The sequence below is a fragment of the Coregonus lavaretus genome, assembly GCF_964263955.1.
Source record: "Coregonus lavaretus genome assembly, chromosome: 11".
Classification (NCBI taxonomy): Eukaryota; Metazoa; Chordata; class Actinopteri; order Salmoniformes; family Salmonidae; genus Coregonus; species Coregonus lavaretus.
The window spans coordinates 35,923,825-35,933,818 of NC_139998.1; positions in this window are offsets into that span (position 1 = coordinate 35,923,825).

The following is a 9,994-nucleotide window of genomic DNA, read 5'->3' on the forward strand; positions in this document are numbered from 1 at the left end:
TCTATTTATAGCACAGGAAGACATTTAGGGTCATTATTCAAAAATCACCATAGGGACAAACTCATGCAGCAAATTAGATAGTAGTAGAAAATGCAAGAAGTGGGTGGGCCCACTCACTCAGAATTTTGATACAGAAAATGGTTCACGTCACATGGTGCCTTGCAGGCAGAATAATATACAGTCAATCTAATTACGTTGAGTTAGCGCTCGTCTTAATGAAACATTTGCTTATTATTTATAGACAGGTTTTTGGAAAGGGCTGCGAGATTAACTTAATCAGCGTATCATCGTGTCCAGCGATTTGCAGGAAATAATCTAATCAGGTATATGTAAAGCACTACAAATGCAATTTAGCAAATCACATTAGATCATCATCACAGGCGAACTGACAGTGGCTTGTCAGGAATATAGTTTGTGTCCTGTAGGTGCTGTGATTATGTGATATAAAAGGGGTTGGCATATGGCAGGCTGATTGGGAATGTGAAGTACACAGCACAAGGGTAGGAGGAAAGGGGGGAAGGCAGGGCCAAGAAGGGTTACACAGGGTCACCCATCCACTAGACTAGGAGAATACCCATCTTTATGCAGCAGCACCAGCATATCCCTCAATGCCACAGGGTTCCACAGGCCTGAGAGAGAGAGAGAGAGAGAGAGAGAGAGAGAGAGAGAGAGAGAGAGAGAGAGAGAGAGAGAGAGAGAGAGAGAGAGAGAGAGAGAGAGAGGAAGAGTGAGGAGAAAACTCTCTAGGATTCAGTGGGCCTGCATCTTATTCAAATCGTTTTTCTAGGAAGTTTGTCCCAATTAGAAACAATCTCTGTAACCAGGAGAGCCTTGGTCCAAGAGGGCAGCCTAGTCAACAGTTTTTGTCAAGGAAGGCTCAAATGGCCTTGAATGGCCTAATTGCTATGGGCTATACATATTTTTTGTGTAGGCCTATCACATACAGTGAAGGAAAAAAGTATTTGATCCCCTGCTGATTTTGTACGTTTGCCCACTGACAAAGACATGATCAGTCTATAATTTTAATGGTAGGTTTATTTGAACAGTGAGAGACAGAATAACAACAAAAAATCCAGAAAAACGCATGTAAAAAATGTTATATATTGATTTGCATTTTAATTAGGGAAATAAGTATTTGACCCCTCTGCAAAACATGACTTAATACTTGGTGGCAAAACCCTTGTTGGCAATCACAGAGGTCACACGTTTCTTGTAGTTGGCCATCAGGTTTGCACACATCTCAGGAGGGTTTTTGTTCCACTCCTCTTTGCAGATCTTCTCCAAGTCATTAAGGTTTCGAGGCTGACGTTTGGCAACAAGAACCTTCAGCTCCCTCCAAAGATTTTCTATGGGATTAAGGTCTGGAGACTGGCTAGGCCACTCCAGGACCTTAATGTGCATCTTCTTGATCCACTCATTTGTTGCCTTGGTTGTGTGTTTTGGGTCATTGTCATGCTGGAATACCCATCCACGACCCATTTTCAATGCCCTGGCTGAGGGAAGGAGGTTCTCACCCAAGATTTGATGGTACATGGCCCCGTCCATTGTCCCTTTGATGCGGTGAAGTTATCCTGTCCCCTTAGCAGAAAAACACCCCCAAAGCATAATGTTTCCACCTCCATGTTTGACGGTGGGGATGGTGTTCTTGGGGTCATAGGCAGCATTCCTCCTCCTCCAAACACGGCGAGTTGAGTTGATGCCAAAGAGCTCCATTTTGGTCTCATCTGACCACAACACTTTCACCCAGTTCTCCTCTGAATCATTCAGATGTTCATTGGCAAACTTCAGACGGGCCTGTATATATGTGCTTTCTTGAGCAGGGGGACCTTGCGGGCGCTGCAGGATTTCAATCCTTCACGGCGTAGTGTATTACCAATTGTTTTCTTGGTGACTATGGTCCCAACTGCCTTGAGATCATTGACAAGATCCTTCCGTGTAGGTCTGGCCTGATTCCTCACCGTTCTCATGATCATTGCAACTCCACGAGGTGAGATCTTGCATGGAGCCCCAGGCCGAGGGAGATTGACAGGTCTTTTGTGTTTCTTCCATTTGCAAATAATCACACCAACTGTTGTCACCTTCTCACCAAGCTGCTTGGCAATGGTCTTGTAGCCCATTCCAGCCTTTTGTAGGTCTACAATCTTGTCCCTGATATCCTTGGAGAGCTCTTTGGTCTTGGCCATGGTGGAGAGTTTGGAATCTGATTGATTGATTGCTTCTGTGGACAGGTGTCTTTTATACAGGTAACAAACTGAGATTAGGAGCACTCCCTTTAAGAGTGTGGTCCTAATCTCAACCCGTTACCTGTATAAAAGACACCTGGGAGCCAGAAATCTTTCTTATTGAGTGCGGTCAAATACTTATTTCCCTCATTAAAATGCAAAATGAATTTATAACATTTTTGACATGCCTTTTTCTGGATTTTTTTGTTGTTATTCTGTCTCTCACTGTTCAAATAAACCTACCATTAAAATTATAGACTGATCATTTATTTGTCAGTGGGCAAACGTACAAAATCAGCAGGGGATCAAATACTTTTTTCCTCACTGTACATATTTTACTTCAGATATGAAATATGTTTGTAAAGGACATTTAGAAAAAGTTGTTGTGCAGCAACTCACTGCCTTCCTGAAGACAAAAAAAGTTATACGAAATGCTTCAGTCTGGTTTTAGACCCCATCATAGCACTGAGACCGCACTCGTGAAGGTGGTAAATTACTTTTTAATGGTGTCAGACCAAGGCTCTGTATCTGTCCTCATGCTCCTAGACCTTAGTGCTGCTTTTGACACCATCGATCACCACATTCTTTTGGAGAGATTGGCAACCTTAATTGGTCTACACGGACAAGTTCTTGCCTGGTTTAGATCTTATCTGTCGGAAAGATATCAGTTTGTCTCTGTGGATGGTTTGTCCTCTGACAAATCAATTGTACGTTTCGGTGTTCCTCAAGGTTCCGTTTTAGGACCACTATTGTTTTCACTATATATTTTACCTCTTGGTGAAGTAATTCGGAAAAACAATGTTAACTTTCATTGCTATGCGGACGACACACTCTACATTTCGATGAAACATGGTGAAGCACCAAAATTGCCTACCCTGGAAGCATGTGTTTCAGACATAAGGAAGTGGATGGCGGCAAATGTTTTACTTTTAAACTCGGACAAAACAGAGATGCTAGTTCTAGGTCCCAAGAAACAAAGAGATCTTCTGTTGGATCTGACAATTAATCTTGATGGTTGTACAGTCATCAAAAAAAAAAAACTGGACCTCGGCGTTACTCTGGACCCTGATCTCTCTTTTGACGAACATATCAAGAATATTTAAAGGACAGCTTTTAACCATCTTCGTAACATTGCAAAAATCAGAAATGTTTTGTCAAAAAATGATGCAGAAAAGCTAATCCATGCTTTTGTCACTTCTAGATTAGACTACTGCAATGCTATACTCTCCAGCTACCCCGGATAAAGCACTAAATAAACTTAATTTAGTGCTAAACACGGCTGCTAGAATCTTGACTACAACCAAAAAATTGGATCATATTTCTCCAGTGCTAGCCTCTGGCTTCCTGTTAAGGCTAGGCCTGATTTCAAGATTTTACTGCTAACCTACAAAGCATTACATGGGCTTGCTCCTACCTATCTCTCCGATTTGGTCCTGCCGTACATACCTACACGTACGCTACGGTCACAAGACGCGGGCCTCCTTATTGTCCCTAGAATATCTAAGCAAACAGCTGGAGGCAGGGCTTTCTCCTATAGAGCTCAATTTTTATGGAATGGTCTGCCTATCCATGTGAGAGACGCAGACTCGGTCTCGACCTTTAAGCCTTTACTGAAGACTCATCTCTTCAGTAGGTCCTATGATTGAGTGTAGTCTGGCCCAGGGGTGCGAAGGTGAACGGAAAGGCACTGGAGCGACAAACCGCCCTTGCGGTTTCTGCCTGGCCGGTTCCTGTCTCTCCATTGGGATTCTCTGCCTCTGACCCTATTACGGGGGCTGAGTCACTGGCTTACTGGTGCTTTCCATGCTGTCCCTAGGAGGGGTGCATCGCTTGAGTGGGTTGAGTCATTGACTTGATCTTCCTGTCCGGTTTGTCACTCCCTCGGGCTCGTGCAGTGGATGAGATCTTTGTGGGCTATACTCAGCCTTGTCTCAGGGTAGTAGGTTTGTGGTCTGTTCATATCCCTCTGGTGGTGTGGGGGCTGTGCTTTGGCAAAGTGGGTGGGGTTATATCCTGCCTGGTTGGCCCTGTCTGGAGGTATCGTCCGGACGGGGCCACAGTGTCTCCCGACCCCCCCTGTCTCAGCCTCCAGTATCCACCACCTTTCCAGAAATAAATCTCTCACTGTTGCCGCTTGCTACAGACCCCCCTCAGCCCCCAGCTGTGCCCTGGACACCATATGTGAATTGATTGCCCCCCATCTATCCTCAGAGTTCGTACTGCTTGGTGACCTAAATTGGGATATGCTTAACACCCCGGCCATCCTACAATCTAAACTAGATGCCCTCAATCTCACACAAATTATCAACGAACCTACCAGGTACAACCCTAAATCTGTAAACATGGGTACCCTCATAGATATCATCCTGACTAACTTACCCTCTAAATACACCTCCGCTGTCTTCAACCAGGATCTCAGCGATCACTGCCTTATTGCCTGTGTCCGTAACGGGTCTGCGGTCAAACGACCACCCCTCATCACTGTCAAACGCTCCCAAAAACACTTCAGCGAGCAGGCCTTCCTAATTGACCTGGCCCAGGTATCCTGGATGGATATAGATCTCATTCCGTCAGTAGAGGATGCCTGGTTGTTCTTTAAAAGTAATTTCCTCTCAATCTTAAATAAACATGCCCCATTCAAAAAATACAGAACTAAGAACAGATATAGCCCCTGGTTCTCCTCAGACTTGACTGCCCTTGACCAGCACAAAAACATCCTGTGGCGTACTGCATTAGCATCAAATAGCCCCCGCGATATGCAACTTTTCAGGGAAGTTAGGAATCAATATACACAAGCAGTTAGGAAAGCAAAGGCTAACTTTTTCAAACAGAAATTTGCATCCTGTAGCACTAACTCCAAAAAGTTTTGGGACACTGTAAAGTCCATGGAAAATAAGAGCACTTCCTCCCAGCTGCCCACTGCACTGAGGCTAGGAAACACTATCACCACCGATAAATCTACAATAATCGAGAATTTCAACAAGCATTTTGCTATGGCTGGCCATGCTTTCCACCTGGCTACCACTACCCTGGCCACCAGCTCTGCACCCTCCGCTGCAACTTGCCCATGCCCCCCCCCGCTTCTCCTTCACACAAATCCAGACAGCTGATGTTCTGAAAGAGCTGCAAAATCTGGACCCCTACAAATCATCTGGGCTAGACAATCTGGACCCTTTCTTTCTAAAACTAGCCGCCGAAATTGTCGCAACCCCTATTACTAGCCTGTTCAACCTCTCTTTCGTAACGTCTGAGATCCCCAGAGATTGGAAAGCTGCCGCGGTCATCCCCCTCTTCAAAGGGGGTGACACTCTAGATCCAAACTGTTACAGACCCATATCCATCCTGCCCTGCCTTTCAAAAGTTTTTGAAAGCCAAGTCAACAAACAGATCACCGACCATTTCGAATCCCACCGTACCTTCTCCGCTATGCAATCCGGTTTCCGAGCTGGTCATGGGTGCACTTCAGCCACGCTCAAGGTCCTAAACGATATTATAACCGCGATCGATAATAGACAGTACTGTGCAGCCGTTTTCATTGACCTGGCCAAGGCTTTCGACTCTGTCAACCACCGCATTCTTATTGGCAGACTAAATAGCCTTGGTTTCTCAAATGACTGCCTCGCCTGGTTCACCAACTACTTCTCAGATAGAGTGCAATGTGTCAAATCGGAGGGCCTGTTGTCTGGACCTATGGTAGTCTCTATGGGGGTGCCACAGGGTTCAATTCTTGGGCCGACTCTTTTCTCTGTGTATATCAATGACGTCGCTCTTGCTGCTGGTGACTCTCAGATCCACCTCTACGCAGACGACACCATTTTGTATACATCTGGCCCTTCATTGGACACTGTGTTAACAAACCTCCAAACGAGCTTCAATGCCTTACAACACTCCTTCAGTAGCCTCCAACTGCTCTTAAACACTACTAAAACTAAATGCATGCTCTTCAACCGAACGCTGCTTGCACCCGCCCACCCGACTAGAATCACTACTCTCGACGGGTCTGACCTAGAGTATGTGGACAACTACAAATATCTAGGTGTCTGGTTAGACTGTAAACTCTCCTTCCAGACTCACATTAAGAATCTCCAATCCAAAGTTAAATATAGAATCGGTTTCCTATTTCGCAACAAAGCCTCCTTCACTCATGCTGCCAAACATGCCCTCGTAAAACTGACTATCCTACCGATCCTTGACTTCGGCGATGTCATTTACAAAATAGCCTCCAACACTCTACTCAGCAAATTGGATGTAGTCTATCACAGTGCCTTCCGTTCTGTCTCCAAAGCCCCATATACTACCCACCACTGTGACCTGTACGCTCTTGTTGGCTGGTCCTCACTACATATTCGTCGCCAAACCCACTGGCTCCAGGCCATCTATAAATCACTGCTAGGCAAATCCCCGCCTTATCTTAGCTCATTGGTCACCATAGCAACACCCACCCGTAGTCTGCGCTCCAGCAGGTATATCTCACTGGTCATCCCCAAAGCCAACACCTCCTTTGGCCGCAATTCCTTCCAGTTCTCTGCTGCCAATGACTGGAACAAATTGCAAAAATCTCTGAAGCTGGAGACACTTATCTCCCTCACTAACTTTAAGCATCAGTTGTCAGAGCACCTTACCTATCACTGCACCTGTACACAGCCCATCTGAAATTAGCCCGCCCAACTACCTCATCCCTATATTGTTATTTATTTTGCTCATTTGTACCCCAGTATCTCTATTTGCACATCATCTCTTGCACATCTATCATTCCAGTGTTAATACTAATTGTAATTATTTTGCACTATAGCCTATTTATTGCCTTACCTCCATAACTTGCTACATTTGCACACACTGTATATATATGTATTTCTGTTGTATTTTTGACTTTGTTTTGTTTTACCCCATATGTTGTTTTTATCGCACTGCTTTGCTTTATCTTGGCCAGGTCGCAGTTGTAAATGAGAACTTGTTCTCAACTGGTTTACCTGGTTAAATAAAGGTGAAATAAATAAATAAATAAATCTATGCTGCAATAGTCTATGTGCCGGGGGGCTAGGTCAGTCTGTTATATCTGGTGTTATTCTCCTGTCTTATCCGGTGTCCTGTGTGAATTTAAGTATGCTAATTCTCTCTCTCTCCCTCTCTCCCTCCCATCCCGGAGGACCTGAGCCCTAGGACCATGCCTCAGGACTACCTGGCCTGATGACTCCTTGCTGTCCCCAGTCCACCTGGTCGTGCTGCTGCTCCAGTTTGGCAAGGCTCCTTATATGGCAAGGTAAGCGGTCCCGGATAAAATTAACAAACTTACAAAGAGGTAAAGATGTAGGAGGACTATCCGTACCAAACTTTAATTGTATTTCCAGGCACTAGCATTTCCCCGCCAACCTAAATTGGTTGCGACATGATTCTTCCTCCCCCTGGCTGAGTATGGAGAGAAATATGGTGTCTCCTATTGCCCTAGAAGAGGTGGTTTTTACTGATATATTCCTTAATTTAAAAAAAATCTGGACAGAGATATGTTGGGCTGGGGAATGAAAAAACGAATTAAAAGTTGGTCACAAAAAAAGGATATAGGGCACAATAAGCCCGCACACTGGACTCATTTGCCTACCGCTCCAACAGATCCACGGAAGATGCCATTCCCATCGCTATTCACACGGCTGTAACACATCTGGACAAGAGGAACACCTATGTGAGAATGCTGTTCATTGACTACAGTTCAGCATTCAACACTATTGTTCCCTCCAAGCTCGACACCAAGCTCAGAGGACCCTGGGTCTGGACACCACCCTCTGCAACCAGATCCTGGACTTCCTGATGGGCAGACCACAGTCTGTGAGGTTTGGCAACAAGATCTCCTCCACACTGACTCTTAACACAGGGGCCCCCCAGGGTTGTGTCCTCAGTCCTCTGCTGTACCTCCTGTTCACCCACGACTGCGTGGCTTTGCACGACACCAACTTCATCATCAAGTTTGCTGACGACACCACGGTTATAGGCTTGATAACCAATAACGACGACAACCTTTTGGGAGGTAAGAAAACTGGCATTGTGGTGTCATGACAACAACCTCTCCCTCAACGTCAGCAAAACAAAGGAGTTGATTGTTGACTTCAAGAAGCAGAGGAGGGAACATGCCCCGATCCACATCAACGTGACTGCAGTAGAGAGAGTCACAAGTTTGAAGTTCCTCTGCGTCCACATCAACGAGGACTTGTCATGGACCAACAACACCACCACTATTGTCAAGAGGTCGCAACAGCGTCTCTACTTCCTAAGGCGATAGAAACTGTCTCTGAGCCTGTTTGTATCTACAAGCCATCAGACTGCTGAACACTTGAACTGAACTGACCACCTGCTCTGATTCTCTGTACCTTACCACATGCAGACACAGACACAGACACAGACACAGACACAGACACACACACACACACACACACACACACACACACACACACACACACACACACACACACACACACACACACACACACACACACACACACACACACCATAACTGCTACTACCAGACTCTTATTATACTGCTCAATTTATACACTTGCCCCCATACCCCCCTTCCCCAATACATGTGTAAATATTGGACTATAAATAAATAGTGACTTCCTGTAGAAATACTTATGCTAAAATGTATTATTCTATTCTACTGGCATTTACAATACAAGTATGTGGACACCAGCTTGTCGAACATCTCATTCCAAAATCATGGGCATTAATATGGAGTTGGTACCCTGTTTGCTGCTATAACAGCCTCCACTCTTCTGGGAAGGCTTTCCACTAGATGTTGAAACATTGCTGCGGGGACTTGCTTCCATTCAGCCACAAGAGCATTAGTGAGGTCGGGCACTGTTGTTGGGAGATTAGGCCTGGCTCGCAGTCGGTGTTCCAATTCATCCCAAAGGTGTTCGATAGGGTTGAGGTCAGGGCTCTGTGCAGGCCAGTCAAGTTCATCCACACCCATCTTGACAAACCATTTCTGTATGAACCTCGCTTTGTGCACGGAGGCATTGTCATGCTGAAACAGGAAAGGGCCTTCCTCAAACTGTTGCCACAAAGTTGGAAGCACAGAATCGAATAGAATGTCATTGTATGCTGTAGCATTAAGATTTCCCTTCACAGGAACTAAGGGGCCTAGCCCGAACCATGACAAACAGCCCCAGACCATTATTTCTCCTCCACCAAACTTTACAGTTGGCACTATGCATTCGGGCAGGTAGCGTTCTCCTGGTATCCACCAAACCCTGATTTGTCTGTCGGACTGCCAGATGGTGAAGCGTGATTCATCACTCCAGAGAATGCGTTTCCACTGCTCCAGAGTCCAATGGCGGCGAGCTTTACACCACTCCAGCCAACGCTGGGCATTGCGCATGGTGATCTTAGGCTTGTGTGCGTCTGCTCGGCAATAGAAACCCATTTCATGAAGCTCCCGACAAACGGTTCTTGTGCTGACGTTGCTTCCAGAGGCAGTTTGGAACTCGGCATTGAGTGTTGCAACCGAGGACAGGCGGTCCAGTTCTGTGAGCTTGTGTGGCCTACCACTTCGCGGCTGAGCCGTTGTTGCTCATAGACGTTTCCACTTCACAATAACAGCACTTACAGTTGACCGGGGCAGCTCTAACAGGGCAGAAATTTGACAAACTGACTTGTTAAAAAGGTGGCGTCCTATGACGGTGCCACTTTGAAAGTCACTGAGCTCTTCAGTAAGGTCATTATACTGCCGATGTTTGTCTGTGGCGATTGCATGGCTGTGTGCTCGATTTTATACACCT